Genomic DNA, 22,987 nt, shown 5'->3' with positions numbered 1-22,987 from the left:
AGCGCCAGCCTGCAGGTGCAGAGGCCAGGCCGCCCCAGGCACAGGCGCAGCCCCGCAGCGCCGCCCCGTCGGAGCCTGCGCTCGCGTCCCCAGCGCGCTGCTCCCGAGCTCCGGGGATTGCGTGCCCTGGGGCCCGCGGGGGCCGCGGGCTTGGCTTCCCTCGGGGAACGGCCCTCCTGCCGCAACCCGGCTGGGAACAGCCTGCAGCCTGTGGGGAGCTGGGAGAACAGGGCGACCCCTGCCCGCGACTGCGTTTTCCCCGCCGCACGTTCTGGGAACCCGATGCCCCGCGCCCCCCTGAAGACACGGCCGGGCCTGGGTCCTCCGCGGCCTCCCCCCGCCCACCCCTGCATCTCCTGCGCCGCCCCCGCAGGCGGGCATGCCCGGCAGCGCCCGAGGCCCTCGGGGACCTGGTGCCAGGCTCGCCAGCCGCCATCCTCGGAGGGGCCTGCCCACGCCCCGTGCACCTGCCCCGCACCCTGGCGGCCCTATAGGTCATGAGGTCAGCAGAGCCCGGCGCGCTAGGCAGGACTCGCGGGGACAACCGTGGACTCTGGCGGATCCGGAGTCCCGGCGGGGGTCCCGGGGGCAGCCGCCACCACCCTGGCCCCCAGGAGGGCGGCAGGGGCTGCCGTCCGACTCGGCGGCAGTGACCGCCGCCACCCCGCGGACGAGGAGCGCGGACGAGCCGCCCCCGCCTCGCCCGCCACGCAAACGCCACCGCAGTCCCCGGGCGGCGGCGGAAATCACGCAGCCAGATGAAGCTCATAAATTCCCCCTATGAACAATTGTTTTCATTTCCCTCCCATGCCACTAGATATTATAAGTGGAAAGCCAAACACGAGTAAATATGTTCATTCCGCTCCCGCAGTCGGTGATGAACGAGAGGCCGCGGAGGCGAGCGGAGGTCAGCGGGCGGCTGCGCGAGCGGACGCTGCCACCCTCCGGCTGCGCGCGGGACTGCACCTGCGCGCGCCGCCCGCCCCGGGCCGGCCCCGCGCGCCCCTGCAGGTGGATGAGCCACGACCGGTGGCTACAGTCTCTCCCTGGGAGCCCCTGTGTCCTGCGATGAGCCCCCCAAACAGATGTAAGGCTCTTCCCCATGCGCTCTGTGAATTTAGACTAAGGAAGTCTCCCAATATATCTTTAAGGGCTGCATAATACTTCCATGGGCGGCTCTGCCTTGCTCCTGCTCCAACTTCCTGCCAGTGTAGACCTTGGAAAGCAGCCATGATGGCACAAGTCGTCTTGTGGCCTCTGCACCCGCGTGGGAGACCTGGATGGCGCTTCTGGGTCCTGACTTAAGCCTGGCTCGGCCCTGGACCTTGTAGGCATTTGGGGAGTGACCCAGTGGATGCGTGCATTCTCTCTCTCTCTCTCTCTCTCTCTCTCTCTCCCCCCCCATAAATGAAATTCTGAAGTAAGTAAGAATAAGGTAAATGAAAAATATTTCTAATGCTTTAATCATTGTAGCTGCTGTAACTATTGGCAAACTTTAGTTCACGTTTAAGTCACTCAAGTGGAATTACTACACGAAAGGGAATTCATATTTTAAGGCTTTTAATAACATTGTTTTCTAGATAACACATATATGGGGACTATTGCAAGGAATGGCAGGCGAACAGGAAACAGGATTCACAGGTCCACGCTGGCTCGTACAGAGAAGGCAGATTGCCAAGCCTCACACTGTCAGTTCCGTGCAAATCCAACCACAATTTCATCAAAACCTTTTGTTGGTGTATCACACTGATTTCAGATTTCATTGGTGAGGACAAATGTTTAAAAAAAATCGAAGTTTCTTTGTTACAAAAAAAAAGCCAAGAGGAAGAGGATTTACTCAGCCAGATGTTAAAAATCTGTCACAGAAAGAGAGTCACCGAAATAGTGAAACACAAATAGGAGTGCAGAACCAGACGCCAACACCCAGACATGTATATGTTAGCACGGGGTCTTGTAGCTCGCTGGGGAAAGAATGGCCGACCACTGAACATATAGATACAATCTGCCTATCACTCAGAAAATGAACTTGGCGCCCTGCCTTATGGCACATATGAAGACAAAGCCTGGAGGATCCAGAGATTTCAATGTTCAAGTGAAACATAAAGGTACCATTTACATAACCAGTACTAGGGAAGCTCTTTCTAATCCCAATTCCAGAGGCAGACACTAGAGAGAAAAAAGGGCTCTGGGTTTGAGTGCCCCGCATTTAAAGCACCCGTAGAGGAAGAATGTAATTCTGAAATTGAAAGGTGAACTCAAACCCAAGCCAGGGGACCATCTTTTCAACGTATATTCCAGAGAGAAGGTTAATGCCCCTAGCAGATGAAACCTTCTTGCCAATGAATAACAGGCAGATATTTCAGTAGGGGAAAAAAAAGACTGAGGACATGAATAGTTATCCACGAAAGAATAAACACAAATGATAAATAAACATAAAAGACGTTCAACCTTATTAGTAATCAAAGGCATGCAAATTAAGAGAGAAATGAGAGATCATTTGTGCCCCTATATTGGTGAAGACAGAAACAATGATAAGAATAGACTGTTGTCAAGGAGCCTAGAAATATAAACTCTTTCAACACCACTGGTGATAGCATAAATTAGGTAACCTTTCTGGAGGGCAGTTTGGCAATATTAGCAAAAATCCTTACAAATGCATGACACCAAGAGTCTGCTTCTAAAAGAAACAGTCACAAATGGATATAAAGATTCAGCTTGAGGCTCTTCATTGCAAATGGGAAACAAAATCAAAGGACCAACAATGGCAGACTAGAAGATTCTATGTATATATACAGGCATATATATGTATATATGAAATATACATATATAAAACATACAAAATATGTACATATGTAAATACATATAAAATAAGCTAGATAGATATACATATACATACTATATAGAGATTTTACATATATAACACATGTATATGTATATGCATACATGAAATATACATATATAATATATACAAATAAATATGCATATATAAAGTAAGCTAGAAACAGATGCATACTATATAGCTTTTTTATATCTATGCATCAATCATAGCTAGATAGACATAATACAATAGATAATACAATAGAGTCCACCCAAGTAATGTCATAGAAATGTCCTTAATAACATTTAAGGATTTTTCATCATATGCTCTTCTGTAGATAAAGCAATTTATATACAATGTCACCATGCTTCCTATACACATAGAAAAAGGACCATATGATTCCTCTAAACCATAGGAATGGCAGTGGGATTCAAATAATTTTTAATATCCTTTTTGCTGATCAGTATTTTTTTCTGCACTGAACAATTTCTTATCAATTGTTAATGAGAAAAATTGCTTTTAGTGGTTTTCTAGAAATGTCGTACTGACTTACACTGCCACCAGTGGTGCAAGAGCGCGTCGGCTCATTCATTTATTTATTCATCAAATGCTCCCAGAACAAAGAACATTCTAGAAGCCTAGCAGCAGCGGTAAACAAGACAAAGTCTGCTCCGGCAGAGCCGACCTGTCCTGGGGTTCAGGGGACAGATGAAGGGGTGTCTGGGAAGATGCCGTGACACCTGCTGGGAAGGAGAGCAAGGCGGGGTAGGGATGGGGTGTGGACCGGCTAGAAGAGGGAGCTATCTCAGGAGAGCTTCAGGGAGGGCCCCTCTGAGGAGGTGATAGAGAGAGGAGACCTGAGGGAAGGGAGCAGCGGGTCACCTGCAGCTCCCTCTACAGCGAGGGCGGAGGCCTTGGTGTCTACATCAACAGCCAGGATGTCTCTGAGCCAGAAGGCAAGAGAGCTGGCGGCATCAGGGCAGGAAACCCTGGGGAGCCCTCGGGACCCAGCGGGGTTCTTCTCCTGGGTGCAGGGGGGTTCTGGGAGGACTCTGTGCAACAGAGCCGTGTGGGTCAACTTTGTCTTCCCAGGATGCCATCTGCTCCTGGTGGAGAGCAGAGCCGAGAGGCCCAGGGCAGGAGCGAGGAGACCAGGCAGAAGGCCACGGCATGTCCTGGGCCTGGCCCGTGGACAGCTGGCAGCCTTGGCTGCTGGCACCTGCTAGCTGAACAAGCAGCCGCAGGACACCGGGGGGCTGGGGTCCTCATGCATTTCTTCTCCAGAGCCTTTGACCGACAGGGATGTGCAGGCACCACCTCCCCCGGTCAATCCACGTGTTCCTGGAGAGAGAGAGAGTGGCGGCAGAAGCCACCGGATGGCAGGAGGAGGCATTTTCCATCCCTCCCTGGCCCAAAAATCATTTCATGAACTGGCCTGAGCCCGGCCAAAAAGTTAACACAGCAGGTGTCTTAACAATCAAAGGAGAGGCTCCCATTGGATCACGGTGCTCATTTAGGACGTACAAGAGCCTGCGTGTCCACTGGTGACAACGCCAGCACAGAAATCACAGATGGGTCCGAGCTTTCCTGTACCCAGTGCCCCAGGTTACGGCAGGGAGGAAGCGCAAAACACACCGGGTCTCACCTGGGGTCTTTCATTTCGGGGGCCAGAGTTCACGGATGTCTTTTCCAGGGTGGATGTCCTGCCATGCTCTAACGTAGGCCCGCCGTCTTGAATGGGGTGAAACGAGACAGTTCCTTACTCACTCGTCTTAAAATCATTACCATCCCTTCCATGAAAATCTCTGACTTTCCTCTTTAAAATCAGTCTTGGAGGATGGAGGCATCGGTTACAGCTCTCCACGTCAATGTCTTACCAATGTCTTTGCCTCTCCTCACTCCCTACACCCATCGCTTGGCACCCTGCTCCCCAGGTTCTGAAGAGACTGGCTTCTGCCCCAGCCCCTCCCTTGGGGAAGCTGCTCCTTTATAACCGCAGACACTCCTGGAGCGGGCGGAAGCTGGGGAAACCAGATCTGCATCCTTGCCTTCCAGGCGCTCAGACCCTGGGTCAAAGATCTAAGAGGTGAATTTGTGGCTTCCATGCTTCCTGCCCAGCTCTGCCTGCTGGAGGAGAGGACGCTCAGGACAGGGACCATCTGTGCAAGTCCACTCGGTGTCGGCCGGTGTCCTGATGGCCAGGTGCACCACCTGGTTTAAGGTACCAGGGAAGGAGGTACCTGTGTGGATGCAGTTAGCTGGGACTCCAGGCTGGGCTTCTGTCTAGTCACTAACAGAGCATCCATCTGTCCTGAGTGAGGTGCATAAGAGGAGGGCAACCCCAAAGCAGGACCCTGTGCACAGCGCTGCCACTGCAACTCACCCAGGACCTGCCGTGTGAGCGTGGGAAAGATCTGTAGGATGGGACACCCAGAGCTGACCAAAGACACCTTCCTGCCATCAAGTCTCTGACACCACCCCCCAGACCACCATGGCAAAGCAGCTGGCCCAGGGACCCCCTTCCCCACACCAAGGCAGCCACGGCATCAACTCAGAAGGTTCTGGAACACTCCCTCCCCTGCCCTACTCTGACCACTTCTGCACAAGGATGTTGTGAGAGCACACGGGGGCATCCATCAGCATCTCACCTCGCACTGGAACTCCTCTGCTCTACCCTGGTCCTTTGTACTATGCCTGGCACTGGGTGGGCACGCAGCAAGGGTTTGCTAAATCTAGGAAGGTGCAGGGGAGCCCAGAAAAGGTGAGCAGACACAACCCGAGGGCTTGTCTCCGAGCAACGTTTCTGGGCAGACCTCCGAGGCTGTCACTGATTTCCCACTGAGCATCGGCTGCAGGAGTCCGGGTGACTTCTGCCCCCACGACCGAGCACTTGGTAGGCCACTCCCCAGTGCTGCTAAGGAGGCAGAGGCACAACCTCTCACTGCCAGGGCCAGCCTGCAGGGCCACTGCCAGCAGAAGGCTGGAAATAGAGCCCTCACCACCCACCTGGCAGGCAGGTAAAGTTGGACAAGGCCAGGTCTCTGGGCACCACCTCTAAGATGGTGCTAATCACCCAGGCTTGTCCCAGACTCCAAGGACAAAACCAACACCAAAGCCCCCGAGGAGCCAGGAGGCTCACGGCTCCTTCGGCTGTGTTTTGGGGAAATCGGAGTTAGCTCCTGGCCAGGGCAGGGAGGAGCAGGAAGGTACCAGAAGCAGGTGCTCTTAGCCTATAGCCTTTCAGCCTTAGAGCTGATGCCCAGTGGCTCAGCAGGGCCCAGACACCACCTGCAGACACTGGCCAGGCCATGGTGTTGCCGCTGCAGGAAAGGGAAGGCTTGTGGGGTAGGGGTGGGGAAAGGGGCCCCACGTGTAAAGGTCTGTGGTCCCAGGGACTTCCTCTCCCCCCTGTGTGAGGAAATTGGAGGGAGCATATAAAGTGGGAGACGCAGCTGTCCCCAGCCCCAAAGTTTCTCCCGAGGCTCATCTACCACTCTGCTCCACAGGGGAGTCCCCGTCCCCCACACGCCTCTCCAGATCCTACAGCACCCCGGGGTGGGGCTGTCTCCCCCAGAGCCCTTGGGGGTTCCCTGTGTCTCACAAGGGTGAGGGGCTGCTTGCCGGTGCAGGTCAGGGAGCAGGCAAGCCCACTCAGTCTACCCAGACTCCTCATTTGGTCCCTACGTCAGGTCCCCATGCAGATGCTCAGCCATGCTCACTCCCCGAGATTAGTGTGGAATGTTCTAGAAAGGAAAGGATCAGACAGAGGGGCTGGCTCCCTTCCTACTTCTTAGGAATTGTCAGTGTCACCTGCCCCTGTTATTAAGGAGGGCTCCCCAGAAGTAAGCCCCTCCCCAACAGCAAGCCCTGCCTTTGTCAAAGGCAGACCCCTAGGGCAAGTTAAGGGACTGACCTGCCCCTGCCACAGATGCCCCCTCAGACACCTTTTTGGCATGCAGTCTTGCCAAAGACAGATGACACATTCCTAAATTGTTATTTATTTGAAAGAGACAGAGACCTTCCTTCCACTGGTTTGCTCCCCCAAAGGCCCACAACAGCCAGGGTTGGACAAGGCCGAAGCTAGCAGAGCCCAGTACTCAATCTGGGTGACACGTGAGTGACAGGAACCCAAGTACTGGAGCCATCACCTGCTGCCTTCTAGGGCATGCATTAGCAGGAAGCTGGAATCAGAAGCAGAGCTGGGATTCGAACTCAGGCACCCCAATCCAGGATGTGGGAAGAGCGTCTTAACCACTGTGCCAAATGCCCTCCCAGAGGGATGCATTTTATCCCACATCTTCACCCCTGAATGCTGTCCCTCAATCTATGCCTTTAAGGGATCCAAGGACCAAAGGGAGAAGCGGGTGATTGGCAGGTGTTTCCTGAGAGCCTGCGCCACCCCCGCCCTGCTGAGGACCCACAGGAACAGAAGGAGGGGATGGGAGAGGGAGAAAGGGGAGGGCAAAGAAAGAGGCACCCAGCCCAGGGAACTCGGCAGAAATCTGCAGGGAGAAGACCCAGGCAGCAGTGAGGGAAGTCCCCGCAGAGCCTTGGGAGCTGAGCGAGCAGACAGCAGAGGTCCAGGGGGAGGCAGGCCTTGAACTTTCCAGTCTGGAGACTACACTCTTTGGCAAGCAGGGCCTTCAGCAAGGGTGGCCCTGGAGGAATGTTCAATTAGCACTTCCTGAGCCGGACCACGGCCGAGACCTGGGGGAGCTGGCTTAAGAGCCTGAGAACCACACAGGGGACAGGGAGGGGAATTCAAGCCCAGGAACAGGCCCAGAATCCCTCCTGTGAGCCCCTATGTGCACGGTCTGGCCTCTGACAACCCGGCTGGAGGTGTGGAAGGAAGAACGTGGTGCCTATCCCTGGGACAGGAGGGGGACAGGGTACGTTGCAGGGGGCTAATTAGGAAAGTGAACTACCCTGAAAGTCAGGGACCCCCCCCCCATTCCCCAATTCCACACCGCTCCCACCTCAGTAGAGCACCTAAAACTCAGCAATCAAGAGAAGCACAATATTTTTAAAAAATCAAAATGCATGCATTTAAAAATCAGCTACAAGGAAAATTACCAAAATTTGAAGTCAAGACAGGCTCCGATCTTGCACGGCACCACCTGGCCATTTCCCACTCTCACGGCACACTTGCTATGGCTGTCATAAAATATCCACGCGGGGATGGCTGGCTTAGTCTCCAGCCCCACAAGACCAGGGCTGTGAACTTCACTAGCCTCTGTGTGCCTGACGCCCAGCTTAGCGCTTGTCCAGTGGGAAATGTGGGGTTGATGGGAAACAGCCATGCGGGCAATACCGAGACCTGCTCTCTGCTCACACGGGCCGTGGCAGGCTTCGGCCACCAGTCTGGGGGCCTCCCCAAGAGTCTGATCCCTGCACCCACCAGCAGGGCGGAGCCCCACCTGCCTCTGCTGTCCTTGGTGAAAAAATTACGCAGAGTGGACGCAGGGCCTGAGACAATGTGGCTTGCCCCTGGCTCCTCTGTCCTCTCCAGGGCCACCGCCCAGGGGCCATGGGAGGGTGGGCTTTCGCTGCTGTTGCAGCCCCTGTGAAGTGCAGCTGGGTCCATTCCAAGGCAGCCACTCTGCATCCACTTCTTTACAGAGAACGTTTCTATTTCGTCGGAAGCCGGTCAGCATCCCCGGTGTCGGAACCACGCAAAGACGCAGACAACTGCTAAATAAAAAGCCTCAAGGAGCCATGCTCTGTGGTTTGCATTTTTATAAGTTCTTTGACAGGAACCAGAGAACAAGATTAAGAAATACAGTTTCTCCCTTTCCTTGCCTGGTCTCCCAGTGCAAGAGACACAGGAAGGGGTGGCCTCAGCACAGGGAGGGGATGGGGTCCCAGCCAGGCAGGAGCCTCGGCCTAGCTCTTCTCCTTGGCAGGTGGACTCCACCCAGCGCCCCCACACACACCGTGTGCACCTGTCTTTTCCCCTGGGTGTGGGGAGCCAGATGGAAAAGGGGAGAAGTACCCCCCAAGTTTGCACCATTCACTCCCCCAGCCCCCAGAAAGACCCTTAGCAGAGGGTCTGAGTTCCTGCATACCCAGGGCTGCTGGCTCCTGGGGACCCAGGCCACACCAGACACTGCCTGGGCTCATGGCGGAGGGAAAAGCTGCTCGCTGCTTTGATTCTTCGCTGAAAACTCCCAGTCCCTGTGGAGGAAGGTCATGCTCTCCCACTGGAGGCCCCAGCAGTCCCCACGTCTCCTCGTTGCTCCATTCCAACAAGGCCTCGGCACCGCCACGGCCATCATGCTAAGCACTGGAAACTTCTGCTTGACCTTTTATTAACATTTTTCTAAACCAATATGTTTGGTGGCGGTTGTGTTGTGCATTTTTTTTTTTGCTAGAAGCACCCTGAGGAATTATGAAAAATACTTTTTTCTGTAGTTTATCCCATATGCACTTAATAGGCTCACAAATATAATACCATTATAAAAAAGAAAGACTGCCAACTCTGCTAAAAAAATTGTCATAACACTAAATTATTATCTAAATATAAAAGGCGTGTGTCTGTAAAATATTCACTCAATGAACATCCCAAGGTGATGGTTTGGCTGTGTTGTTTTTATTCCTGAGAGATCCATAACGCATTTGGATCTGCCACATGTCACCACATGAATCAGGCACTTAATGCATGTGCTTTTTAGAGGCAGGGATGTCTTCCCAATAGAATGTGCTATAAAAAAAAAACTGCAAAGATCCGGCTGCTTTGTCTGATAGGCATAATTTAATGTCTTGCTTATAATACTGCATCTTAAGGAAAAATACACACTGTCCCATGTAGTTATTTACAATATATGGCTAAGTCTATGCAAATATGTTTCCCCGAGCCTCGGATTATATAACAAAGGTCAACAATGTTTGAAATATTTTGAAGCATATTCCCAATATGCTTAGAGTATGGTGCTAATGTCCAATATATGCACATATATCTTAATATATTTCCAGATATTTCTGTTCATTGTTCTCTCCAAAGCTTCCCACGGAATACTATTAGAGGAATGTTTTCTTCTAGAGAAAGCCAAACATTGCCTATCCATCTTGGGGAAATTTATTAAGGTGGCTAATTATGCAGCCCTTAATATTGCATTAGCACGGAGGTTGCTCTCTGCCGCTGCAGAGGGGAAAGAGACAGAAACCCGTTCAATAATCCTGCAACCCGAGACTCAGCATAGGCAAAACCGCGCACGCACCTAGGGGATCTGATTTTTCTGCCATGGATTTCCAAATCAGACGGTGACACTCAGGCATCACACGTGTGTTGTATGCACACACACACACACCACACACACACACACATGTTTGTGATTCGGTATATGCAAAATCAAGATTACAATTCACACGTTCTACTTTTCCTTTCCACATATTTCAAGCTTTGCTCCTTTTTGTAAATTTGAAAGTCAGCGTTACATAGAAAAGAGGGAAAGACAGAGACAGAGAGGTCTTCCATCCATTGGTTCCCTCCCCAAATGGTCACAAATGGTCAGCTGGGGCTTAGCTAGGCAAATGCCAAGACCCAGGAGCTTCATCCAGGTCTCTCATGTGGGTCGCAGGGGCCCAAGCACTTGGGTCATCTTCTGCTGCTTTTCCCAGGTGCATTAGAAAGGAGCTAGATTGGAAGTGGAGCAGCCAGGACTCGAACCCCCCGCTCAGATATGGGATGCCAGTGTTGCAAGCAGGGTCTTAAACCTCTGTGCTACAATGTCAGCTCAATTTCTTAAAAAAAAAAAAAAAAAAAAAAAAAAAGGCTTGGTTAATTGCACCAGGATGAGGGGAGGGGTCACAAAAACCAGACTTCTGATGTGCAAGCCCTGACCAGAAGAGAAGAGAAAAGAGACATTTTGTATCAAAGCTAAATGAAACTGAGTCCTCAGCTACCTCCCCAGCCCTGAGTTGGACCCAGTCACCCCGAGCCCAAATCAAGCCACACCGATGTCATTTAAAAGAAGCCAGTTCCAGGAAAAGGTACTCACCCTCCATGTGCACCGGCATGGGCCGGCCAGCTGGCTTTCCCTGGGAGGCTGCTGGAACACTGTGTCACCGTCCCAAAGTCTGGGCCACGATGTCACTCTAGAGGTTTGCTCTGCTGGCTGCAGACTGCCCCATCCTTCGAGTCCTTCAAAACCTGAAGGCAAAACCCCTGCACCCAATCCGTGTTTTTAAGACCCTGCAAACATCACCTGCTTTCAGAGCCTTAGAAGTCCATCCAGGTGTGGCTACGGAACGGGCACCTCTTCCCAGAATCCCTTTTCCATATCAGCAATCCAGCCAACCACACAGCCTGCCGAGGAGGCCTCGGGAGTGGGCCAGCGCTGCAAAACCCACGTTTCCCATGCCAGTGCTTTGCAGCCTATTGCCAGCAGAAATGAGTTATCCAGAGCCTTCTGGAGGTGAGCCCTCCTCCCCGGGGAGCAGTGGTGGACACAGAAGGCAGGTCCTGTGGTGAGAAGGCTGCACTGTTTTTTCTCCAGAAGGGAATGCCATTACCACGCTCTGCTCCCCACCACCGTCTCCCCTGACAACGGCCGGCCGTGGGGCTCCTTGAACCCCAGCAATGATCCCACAGGTGTGGGGGAGAGTGGAGGATAGGGCAGCGCACTTGCACATGGAGAAGCCATTTCCTCCCAGACCGTAAACTGCTTCGTGGAGCATTCCAGAAGGCTTTCAGGAAGGGCTTTCATGAGGGCCAAGAGAGCTCCAAGCATCTTTGTTCTCCCGCTGGAAGCTGATCTGTATATAAGAGAGAACAAATGCTAAATCATTTAAAGAGAGCTATTTTTCATAGTTTCCAGTACATAAATGTGTTTCGGTACATGTTATTGTAAAATAGTGTTTCTACTTAACGTTCTTATACATCTGTTGTTGTGTTTACTCATCCTCCAGTACTGACTTTTAGAAATAGCAATAAATCTATTTTTTAATCCCCTCTCTTGATGACTGATTATTCCCCGCTAGAAGGGATGGGGAAGGGGGAGGGTCCGTGTGAGGAGTGAGCTGCCCTCCAGAACAAGCTCTACTTCTACAAGCTAGGCAGGGTCCAGGGAGACCCCTCCCCTGTCCTGAGTAGGAGTGGGTGGCAGCCCAGAGAATTATAAATCACCCTGCAGTGAAAACTCGAACCACTTGTTACCGTCAACTTTAGCGAAGAGGAGCCAGCCCTATGCAAACCTTATAATTTGCATCCCTAATGCAAAGATCACAAATGACTTCACAGAAAGTCAGTCATCACAGAGCTAACCCTCAGAGTTGAGGGATTTGGGAGAACAGAGGGAACATTGGGAGAATGTCCCCATCTCTGCTGCAGGTGACAGATTGTGGCACGAGCGTCAGTAACCACACAGCCTCATTGAAAAGGCAGGCAACCCCTAAACACAATACAAACTATAGGACCCTGTAAACACCTTCCTACATGGCCTGATGTAGATGAGGGGTCTTCAAAAAAAAAACCCGTGGAAATGCATATTACGAAAAAGAACTGGGCCCAGCACCGTGGCTCACTTGGCTAATCCTCCGCCTGCGGCGCAGGTATCCTATATGGGCGCCGAGTTCTAGTCCCGGTTGCTCCTCTTCCAGTCCAGCTCTCTGCTGTGGCCTGGGAGTGCAGTGGAGGGTGACCCAGGTCCTTGGGCCCTGCACCCGCATGGGAGACCAGGAGGAGGCACCTGGTTCCTGGCTTCGGATCGGCACAGCACCAGCCGCAGTGGCCATTTGGGGGGTGAACCAACGGAAGGAAGACCTTTCTCTCTGTCTCTCTCACTGTCTATAACTCACCTGTCAAATAAATAAATAAATAAATAATCTTTAAAAAGAAAAAGAACTATGCAGGGATGTCAAGTTTTTACACCAAAATTAATTTACCACTTAATTCTATTTCTCCATGAGATTTTAGAAAGGTGATTCCTCTCTGTATTTACAACTAAGCGGGGCTTCAGCTGGGTTTCTTGGGCTAAGTGATGAGGGCACTCAGTTTCTTCCTCTGCCGAATGGGGGTGACAACGCCAATCCAACAGGCTACCGGGAAGATCCAAGACTTTATGTATTTGCGAACTGTGTGTTGTTAGCGCTCACATAGGGGTTGGTGGTAACCATAGTCACTCTTTGGCCAGGCTGTCAGCAAGCTGGAACAGGGATGTCCTTCTTCAATGGCTGGAATTGGAGCATCTAGAGAATTCACCAAATGGTGACACTCCTCCAGGTCTCTCTGATGTCTGGCTGATTGTTCTGGAAATCACTTTTTTTAAAAAGATTTTATTTATTTATTTATTTGAGAGGTAGAGGTGAGTTACAGACAGAGAGAGAGGTCTTCCATCTGCTGGTTTACTCCCCAAATGGCCGCAAAGACTGGAGCTGGGCTGATCCAAAGCCAGGAGCCAGGAGCTTCTTCTGGGTCTCCTAAGCAAATGCAGAGGCCCGAGCCCTTGATCCATGTTCCACTGCTTTCCCAGAAGCATTAGCAGAGAGCTGGATCGGAAAAGGAGCAGCCAGGACACGAACTAGTGCCCATATGGGATAGCGGCGCTGCAGAGGCTTAGCCTGCTACGCCACAGCACCGGCCCTGGAAATCACTTTTGTTTGCAGTGCTCTTCAGATTCATGGCTGCTGGGGTGGTCATTTGGCTCAGTAGTTAAGATACCACTGGGATGCCCGCATCCCACACCCAGAGTGCCTGGGTTTGAATCCTGACTCCACTCCAAATTCCCGCTTTCCTGCTAATGTACACCCTGGGAGGCAGCAAATGAGGGTTCCAGGACTTGAATTCCCACCACCCATGTGGGAGAACCAGACTGAGTTCTGGGCTCCTGACGTCAGCCTGGCCCAGCCCTGGCTGTTGCGGGCACTTGGGGAGTGAGCCAGCAATTCACACTGTCTCGCTCTCACTCTCACTTTCTCTCTCTCATTTTCTCTCTCTCTCTCTCTCTTTCTCTCTTTCTCCCTCTCTCTCTCTCTCTCTCTCTCTTCTTTCCCCCACCCCATATCTCTCTTCTCTCTCTTTTTCCTTTTCAAATAAAATAAACAAATAATCAAAATCCCTGTTTCTTTACCATCCCTGCTAGTGCTGTGCACCTCCGTACTTTATGTCCACCAGTTCTTGCCTTCTTAGCTACATGGTTGCAATGGAGTCCAGTTCTATGCCAGGACACTGGTAGCTGGGATTCCCTAGCATGTGCGTGGATTTGCACTTAGCACATAATGGATCCTACTCCTCACCTAAAGTCAATTCTGATGGATCTATGTCAGAGCCACAGGGTCCAGCCATCTTCCTAATACCGTGATGCTAATTTTTCTTGCACTCTTGTTAGCCGTGCATTGCAAACTACTCTTCCTAAAAATTTCTTGACCCCTGATCATCACTGGATCACGTTAGGAATAACCAGCTGCAAATAAACCCAGGAGTTTGGGTAAAGGAGGCTTGGGCAAAGGAAAAGAATGAGATGAAAGCTTTCTCTCTGGGTCCACATGAGGCAGAGGGCTGGCACAGCAGGGCAGAGGGATGGGGCCTTGGAGCTTGGGTTCCAACCCCAGCTCTGCCATTTGCACACTTGGCCTGAGCAGGGCTGTGGCGTGGTAAGGACTGGGTGCTCAGTGAAGTCTAGTTCTCTGATGCCAGCTTCCGGAACCACACTCACTCCTGGGCATCCAAAGCAGGGTTGGACGGCGCCTGTGGAGGAATCACGGACAAGGTAGAACAGGGTGGGCCTGGGAGAGCTTCCTCTTTACAACTTTTTGTTGATAAAACGGAGCCATCTCCAGAGAGGAGCCCAGATGATCCTCCTCCTGGCTCACATCGTGTCCCCCGGAAGCATGGACTCTCCTGTCCAGCACACACAAGCCCAGGTCCAGCCTTTGCCAATGCCACCTCCTCCCACACAATAGTACGTGGCCCTGGCAGAAGGACTGAACCCTTGGCTTCATTCTGTGTCTGCCCACCAATGTCCGGTCACCTTTCTTGACCAGCCTGTGGGTTAGTTCCACCAAATTACAAAAACACAAAAATAAAAATCACTGGAGGTGCTAATTTGTCACAGACAAATCCTGCAAGCGGGTCCCCTATTTTGCGAGCAGTTAGGATATCACACTTTTGTGCTTTCCTAAACTCATTTAGCCTCCTAATTTTCTATAATTACCTGAACGCTCTGAGCTTCCGCTGGTCAGCTGCATTCCGAGACACTTATATAACCAGCATTAAAAAAGATGCATTTAGTGGTGCGGACTGTTAAAGTAACAAAGCCTATAGAATCCGGAGGTTATTGTATTCTCCCAAAAGTACTTAAATAATAGCCTAAAATCTGAAGAATTACTTTAATACTTCAATAAAAATAACCCAATTCAAAACATTTTCAAGGAAACAGAGTTCTTTGCTCTAGGCTACCGAGTAATGGCTGAGAGGAAGTATATAGCCTGTCACTTCTGATTAGAGAGCTGTGCCTCTGTGCTTTGAATGAGGGGCATGTCTGGCAATAGGAAGTGCAGATATTAAAGTTAATAAAATAATGCGGAATACGATATATATGAAACTTGACCAAGTACAGCACAGAATCCAACATACATTACCCTGTTCAGTCAACTCGTGTGGCCCAGCAGCTAATGACAAGCTTAATTTCTGCTTCCAATGAGAGTACACAGCTAAAAATACAATCTCCAGATTAGACAAATATTTTATCCAACTCCCTAACAAATGCAACCCAAAAGGGCTGACATGTCTCCACAGATGCCCAGCGACCATGAGCGAGAATTACCAGGCCTGCAAACTGCTCAGCCTGAAAAGTCTGCGACACGCCGGCATCTTTGAGGTCATTATAAATAATTAGCTGCAGCGGCGGTGACGGGGAGGCTTCATGACGGCCAGGGGACAAGGGGGTGGCTCCATTTCTCTGCCGCCCTCCGAGGGTCTCGGCTCCCTCTCGACACAATTAGGCCTCCCCACACAACTCGGCATCCAGACCCCTGCACACCCATTATTGCATCTTTAATCTAAAGCCCCAACGCCAACCATAATGGTTTTGTTTTTCGATACATTAACCTTCAACTTGTATTTTCACTATTAAATAACCAGCTGGAGAACCTCCTGGAATTTTTTTTCCCCAGTCACCTACAGGAAGCCATGCAGTACCCCATGATGTGACCCTCTTAAGGGATTTAAAAGCAATTCAATGAGCTAATTTCAGTAAACCTAGAATTAAAGTTCTTGTTTCCATATTTCACTTTCAAAATATTTAGAACTTTGACAGATATGACATTATGTTTTCATTAAAACAGCTGATTTCAAAATGCTGCACTGTGCAGAAACGCCATAAACAGTTTATGATGAACTGCCACGCTCTTAATTAAAACAATAAATCCAACACACAATATCTGTGCAGCCTCGGGTCTGACCTTTGCCTCTTGCTATCCACCACCAAGCCGCGGCTGCGTTCCCAACACCAGACGTGGAAGGTTTTAAAACATGATCTGAACGGCACTAAAGATAAAATAAGAGAAAACGTACCATTAGTCTTCGCAGTTATGATTAATTCAGTTCATATTTTACAATCTGGTTATGGAGTAAAACTGCAGACTTTACATCAAGGACTTGCCATTCACTGTACCTAATGTATAAAAATGCTTGATATTTTAGAAAATGGCACTGAGCTAATTCACCACCACCCCATGAAAGACAGGAATTGAAATAATAAAAACAGAGAGTGATTCGCTATCCATCTGAAGTGACGAACAGAGCTCCCTGGTCTGGACGGTCAACTTCACACAATAAATACGTCAATTGCAGCCCAGCCTCGCCATGCCACTCCTGCCTCTGTGCTGCTGGATTGCAGATCAAAATATTCCCCAAATCTCTTGCACCTGCTCCAGGAGCAGGCTGCAAGGCTGTTAATTATCAAGCAGGAAGGACGGTAAATTTGTTACACTGGCATGGAGTCACCAAGCTTACCTGGGGTCTTGCCAGCTCCAGGGTCAGAAACTGCTCTGAATTGTGTCTCACATACACCCCCAAGAAAGAGGGCAGTTGGGATGGTTGGAGGACCCTGTTCTGCAGCTTCTCACCGGATGGATGGATGAATGTCTAGATGGAAAGATGTTAGGATACTGGATAGATGTTTGGATGGATGGATGGATGGATGGATGGATGGAGAATGGATGGGCAGATGGATAGAAGGCAACTAGGCACCAGAAGAAAACTTTCCCAGCTGTGGTTGGAGCAGACACTTCCTGAAGAAAGAGGAGGGGGTGCCAGGTGCCTTTGAGGACGTGGAGACCATCCTCACCACGCCTGCAGCAGACGGGCCCCTAGGCGCCTATCTCTGCATCAACCTTGACATGAGCCTTTCCTCCAAGCCCTGTCCTGCCTCTATTCCCCTGTACATCCAACCTCCCATCAAACCCACCTCACATTCATCTGACAAACACATGGACCCAGTACCGGACACATACAGGACTCCATGCACCTAAGCTTCAGAGGCTGGGGAGCTGAGATGGGAGTGAGCTGGACTCCCTCTGCAGGCCCTTGTTCCAGGTGTAGCTGCAGCCCCCCAGAAATCAAGAAAGATGAAAATGGGCAAGCAGTGCTCCCCACTGTGAACACAAGAGCCCCATCTGGACCCAGCTGACTCTGGACAGCACTCACCACCAGGGCCCCATCTTACACATCCCCTACCCACTGCAGATATCTTATTTCTCTTCAAGGGCCCCTCCCAGCCGACACAGCAATGCGGGCTTACAGCTCCTCTCTGTCCCCAAGCCCTGCAGAGGGACAATGCCACCCGCTCCTGCACAAGGAATCTCAGAAGGTGACTTTTCCAGGCACAGATGCCAGTCTGAGTACCCACAGCCATTTCCCCTGGACTCCAGAGACATGCCTGAGACCTGTCTGGCTGGGGAGTCCTGTCCCAGGCAAAGGAAGGCCCCTGGGGGAAGACTGAGCACCCGCAGCCTGTGAGCACCATCCAGGGACCCTGGCCCAGCTGAGCATTCTGTAGGAGCCGTCATTCAAGATCCTCACTCTTTGGGTAAAACAGCAGAGCTGGGACGAGGCCCATCTACCTCCTCCTTGTCGTCACAAAAGAGGGCACCCAGAAAGGGGTCCCTACTCCCCACGCAGACACCTGAGCCATGAGAGGTGGTCCTAGGCACCTGCCACCCCGCTTCCTGACCTTCCAGTTGTGAGCCCCCAACACTGACAAGGTCAATCTGCCCCCACCACCATCTTGGGAATAATCCCCAGAGGAATAAGGTCTCCATCCTGCAGTCACTCAGTGTGTGAGTGGCGCTCACTCCCTCTGCCCTTGGGGCTTGTGTGACTCCATGGTGATGTTCTGCCATCACCCCCTGGAGCCCGTCTTTGGGCAGACCCTGGGATTTCTCAAACTGAGACCTAGAGGGGCCTACAGACCCTTTTGGTGATTTTTAATTGTTTTTTGAAAGTCCATCTAAGGGGGCCAGTGCTGTGGCATAGCAGGTTAAGCTGCCGTCTGCAGTGCCAGTATCCCATATGGGTGCAGGTTCAAGTCTCGGCTGTTCCACTTCCAATCCGGCTCCCTGCTAACATGCCTGGGAAAGCAGCAGAAGATGGCCCAAGTCCTCGGGCCCCAATCGAGAAAGAACTTGGGTCATGTTCACCAGCGCCAGATTCGTGTTGCAGGTTGTGGCTTCATTTCAGCAAAACGACATCATCCTTTCCATTAAATAAACGTAGCTGTTCTCAATTGTATTGGTTTTATCATTTTGTTTGTATTTAATTTGTAAATGCGGCTGGATTTTATAGTTCTATAAAAGCTACCAACACGGGGCATTTCAATCTCCTTTGGAAGATCTGTGGCTGGGAATAGCACCATCTTCTCTGGCAAGTGGCTGTGAGCAAACAAACCAGTGGGGAAAGGCACTCAGCTCCGCGCCAGGCCCAGGGCAGGAACTCAATCAGTGTTATTAAATGTGCATGTTGTAAGCCGGCGCCGTGGCTCAATAGGCTAATCCTCCATCTAGCGGCGCCGGCACACCGGGTTCTAGTCCCGGTTGGGGCGCCGGATTCTGTCCCGGTTGCCCCTCTTCCAGGCCAGCTCTCTGCTATGGCCAGGGAGTGCAGTGGAGGATGGCCCAGGTGCTTGGGCCCTGCACCCCATGGGAGACCAGGAAAAGCACCTGGCTCCTGGCTCCTGCCAGGATCAGCGCGGTGCGCCGGCTGCAGCGGCGGCCATTGGAGGGTGAACCAACGGCAAAAAGGAAGACCTTTCTCTCTCTGTCTCTCTCTCTCACTGTCCACTCTGCCTGTCAAAAAAAAAAAAAAAAATGTGCATGTTGTACAGTAATATTTATAGCAAAATAATTCTTGCGGTTGATGACGTCTGCAATGTTTTTCCTTAGTACGAAAGGCTCGCTAAGGGTGAACCAAGGCTGAGGAGAACAGAGCTGAGCCACTTCAGGAAGCCCAGCAGAGGAACGAGGGTCTGAGCTGCAGGAGGCACAGCCGTGAACCCAGGAACACCCACGACTCATTGGGCGGAGTGCCTTGGAAAGAGAGGAGCGGGGAAGAGAAGGGCAAAGCAGGTCTGAGCTAGGACAGGGCAGTAAGAACAGAGCAAGGGCCTCCACATGTCTCCCCGGGTTTCCTGCCTGAAACCCCATGACCAGGAACCAGCAGAGCTTCCACGCTCAAACTCAGGCTTAGATCTGGAATTCTCTTGGCCCGGTGATGGAGCCAAGAGAGTGCTTCTCCTGGAGCATCTTGGGGGCCTGGGGCAGGGGCCGCATCCTAGGCTGGAGGGCCAATCCCCAATCCACAGAGCTCATAGTGTTCCAGGCCTTGCCCTGCACCTGTGTTGGATGAAGGGGAGAAGCAGGGAGGAATGGAGGTGCAGAGGAAAAGGGGGTGGAGGAGAGAGAAGTGGCAGCCACCGCAGGGGTGTCGGCCTCTGCGTCTCCTCTCCTACCCTCTTCTGCCAGGGGAAGCTTCGGTTTCAGAGGTGGAGGGAGTGTGGGTTGGAAGTCTCTTCTCCTCCTACAGGTCTCATCTCCTCCCTTTACTAGTGCTCTCTGTCCTGGGATGATCTGAGCACCCTCACTCTCCCAAGTCCACGTTGAGAGCCTAACTCCCTCCGAATGGGACCGTATTTGGAGTGAGGGTCTTTAAAGAGGTAACTAATGGAAAACGAGGTCATCAGAGTGGGCCCCTGCCCCTTCTGACCGGTGTCCTTGTAAGAAGGGACTCACACCGAGGGGGGAGGGAGAGATTGGGGGGAGACACAGGGAGAAGACCCATCCACAAGCCAAGGAGAGGCGCCCTGGAAGAAGCCAACCCTGTCGACACCTTGACCTCAGACCACCAAGAGAAAGCATATATGTGCGCCTTGACCACCCTGTCTGTGCTACTGGCACATGGCAGCCCCTACACGTGAACATACCTTTGGAGCCCACAAGTCAAGAGTGGAGTCCCATTTCCCTGTGTCCAGTGGCCACCTCCTCCATCAGGCCAGTCCTGCCCAGTGGGTATGAGGCAGAGGTGAAACCTCGGAGCGAGTGTATCAGCCCCCTCGGGCTTGCCCCTCTGGCCAGGAGACCCGCGGGAGAAGTCGTCTGGTCCACCTGGGGCTGGCTGTCAGTGCCAAGACCAGGAGGAGGAACGGGGCCAGCCCCCTGCATCTGCACCCTACCGGGTCCCTGGTGGCATCTTCTTGCTGTGATTATACCTCCTGGGCTGGCCCCTGAGCGGCTGTGAGTTCGTGCAGGGGGTCCTGGCTGGGCTGCCGGTTCCCCAGAGCATCCCACCACGCCCCCTCGGCGCCTGCGGTCCATGCCAGGCAAGGCACCTGTCTCCAGCTACTGCTCCACTGCACAGCCAGGAGCGCAGGGGCCCCTGGGCTCAGCTCAGCCTTACAAGGGGACAAATGGACCATTTCATTTCCCCAAATAGCCTTCCAGAAACACTCCCATCAGGAGCCATAAAGAAGCTTCAGAACCGAGAACTTTTAGAGGGGGTTTTATCTCCGTGAGTGACTGTTGAGTTTTACACCCCTTTAGGGTATCCACAGGCTAGGGGCTGAGCGGGAGAAGGCCTGTCATTAAACGCAGGAGGGCAGGAACTGCCGGAAATGAGCCGGGCTGCTCGCCCTCTGGTTTTAAGATAATTCGTGGGAGTTTTTCAACTCCTCGGCTCCCGCACAAGAGCAGGCAGCGGGCCGAGGGGCAGCGCCCTCTGGTGGCGGTCGGTGTTCCGAGTCCTAGCCCGAGGGGCAGCCGGGAGGCCTGAAGTCCCCTGACCTCAGCCAAGCCCTCGGCCCCCAACAGGGGTAGAGACAAGAAGGGCAAATGACACACTGGATGGGCTGTACCAGGTACCCACGTGTGTGTATGGATGTGCAACACACACACACGCACACACAGGGCTATGCTTGCAGTCATGGGAGCTGTGTCACCCATGGGGACTCAGGAAGCCCCATAACCCCCCCACCTTCGGCCACTCCCCACCCCAGAGGTGGACCTTCCTGGCACCTCCTCCCATCCCCATTTTGCCACGTGCTCTAAAGATGTTCAAGAGGAGGCACCATTGCCCTTGAGCCTCTGTACACAACCCCACTGAGCACATCCAAGGACAGCGTGGACCAGCGCTCCCCAAGTGCAGGCCACTAGTGTTCCCCGAAGCTTAGCCTGATGCTGGCCAGCAGGTGCAGAGCAGTGGACCCAAGGGGAAGTGGGGGACAGTCCAGAACATGGCTCTCATCTCCTTCCCCCACACACACAACAGCAGCCCCACCTCCTGGCTCAGCACAGATGTCCTGGCACACTCAGGAGTGGAGGGGCAGCCGGCTGCACCGTGCACTTGGGAAGGCCCCCATGATGCCCACATCTCACCACCTGCCTCAGAACACCCTCTCTGCTCCATCTTATGTTAAACCCAAACTGTGGTGTGGCCGCAAGGCAGAGCTTAATGAGGCACTTGTAGAAGCAAGAAGCAGGTGTTGCTGAGAATGTGGGCTTCAGGGTGCTGACTCCGGCTCCTGTAACTGGCTGATGGAATCTAAGCCTTGGTTTTCTCATCTGTACAGTGGGAAGAACATGCTACCCAGGCCTGGTGTAGGAGTAGACAATGAACTGCAGAGAAAGTGCTGATCACCAACCTGGCCCATGATGTGGCTCCAACTGCAAACCATCGCCAATCTTGCTGTTCCATCCCGGCCATTACTTTCTTTTTATTCTTTTAAAGATGTATTTATTTGTTTGAAAGACAGACTTAGAGAGAGACAGAGAGAAAGAGAGAGAGAGATCTTCAATCCACTTGTTCACTCCCTAAATGGCTGCAATGCATAGGGCTAGGCCAGGCTGAAGCCAGGGGGCAGAAACTCCATCCAGGTCTCCCATGTGGGTGCAAGGGCCCATGCGCTTAGGCCATCTTCCACTGCTCTCCCAAGTGCATCAGCGGGGAGGTGGATTGGAAGTGAGCAGCCAGAACTTGAACTGGCGCCCATACAGGATGCTGGCATTGCAGTTGGTGTCTTAACCCACTGTGCCACAACGCCGGCCCCATCCTAGCCTTTGCTTTCCTGCTAACACACACGATTTATCCCATTCATTATCAACAACACGCAGAGACATACAAAGGGCCCAAACATTCCCGAGAGCCAGGTCGATATTTTCCCTCAACCTCTGGGAGTTGGGGGCAAAAGCATTAGCCAGGGGCCGGCACTATGGCATTGCAGGTAAAGCCACTGACTGTATCAGTGCTGTTTGGAATCCCAGCTGCTCCACTTCCAATCCAGCTTCCTGTTAATGGCCTGGGAAAGCAGCAGAAGATGGCCCAAGTCCTTGGGCCCCTGTACCCATGTTGGAGACCCCAAAGAATCTCCTGGCTCCTAGCTTTCGCCTGGCCCAACCCTGGCCATTGAGACCATTTGGGAAGCAAACCAATGTGGGTGGAAGATGTCTCTCTCTCTTTCTCTCTCTCCCTCCCTCCCTCCCTCCCTCTTTCTTCCTACATCTCTGTAACTCTGGCTTTCAGATAAATAGATCTTTAAACAAAAAAAAAAAAAAAATAAGCATTGGCCTGGGCTACTACGCATCTCCCACCAGAGGACTGCAGCAGCAGCTGACCCCGGGTCAGGCCAGCCCCACCTGTCTGTGAGTCTCACCCAGTTACTTCTCTCCCTCCAACACCCCTGCTGT

The 22,987-nt window shown here is 52.2% G+C and overlaps 1 long non-coding RNA gene across 2 annotated transcripts in view; it reads right to left on the bottom strand.

Moving 5' to 3' along the window:
• Positions 1 to 1,547: 1,547 nt before the first annotated feature.
• LOC103352342 (uncharacterized) overlaps positions 1,548 to 22,987 on the bottom strand; it is a 128,219-nt gene continuing 106,779 nt past the window's right edge. The window contains exons 3-6 of one of the 2 annotated variants that reach the window (XR_011383876.1): positions 16,217 to 16,301; positions 10,816 to 11,572; positions 4,464 to 4,549; positions 1,548 to 4,159 (exon numbers count right to left, since the gene is read on the bottom strand). This is a non-coding gene — a long non-coding RNA (uncharacterized lncRNA). Of the gene's footprint in view, positions 4,160 to 4,463; positions 4,550 to 9,557; positions 10,559 to 10,815; positions 11,573 to 16,216; positions 16,302 to 22,987 lie in introns of those variants that run through there. The other variant, XR_001795694.3, reaches the window with a different exon arrangement.

The sequence above is a fragment of the Oryctolagus cuniculus genome, chromosome 18 (assembly GCF_964237555.1).
Source record: "Oryctolagus cuniculus chromosome 18, mOryCun1.1, whole genome shotgun sequence".
Taxonomy (NCBI): Eukaryota; Metazoa; Chordata; class Mammalia; order Lagomorpha; family Leporidae; genus Oryctolagus; species Oryctolagus cuniculus.
This window is presented reverse-complemented; position numbering and strand designations above follow the sequence as displayed.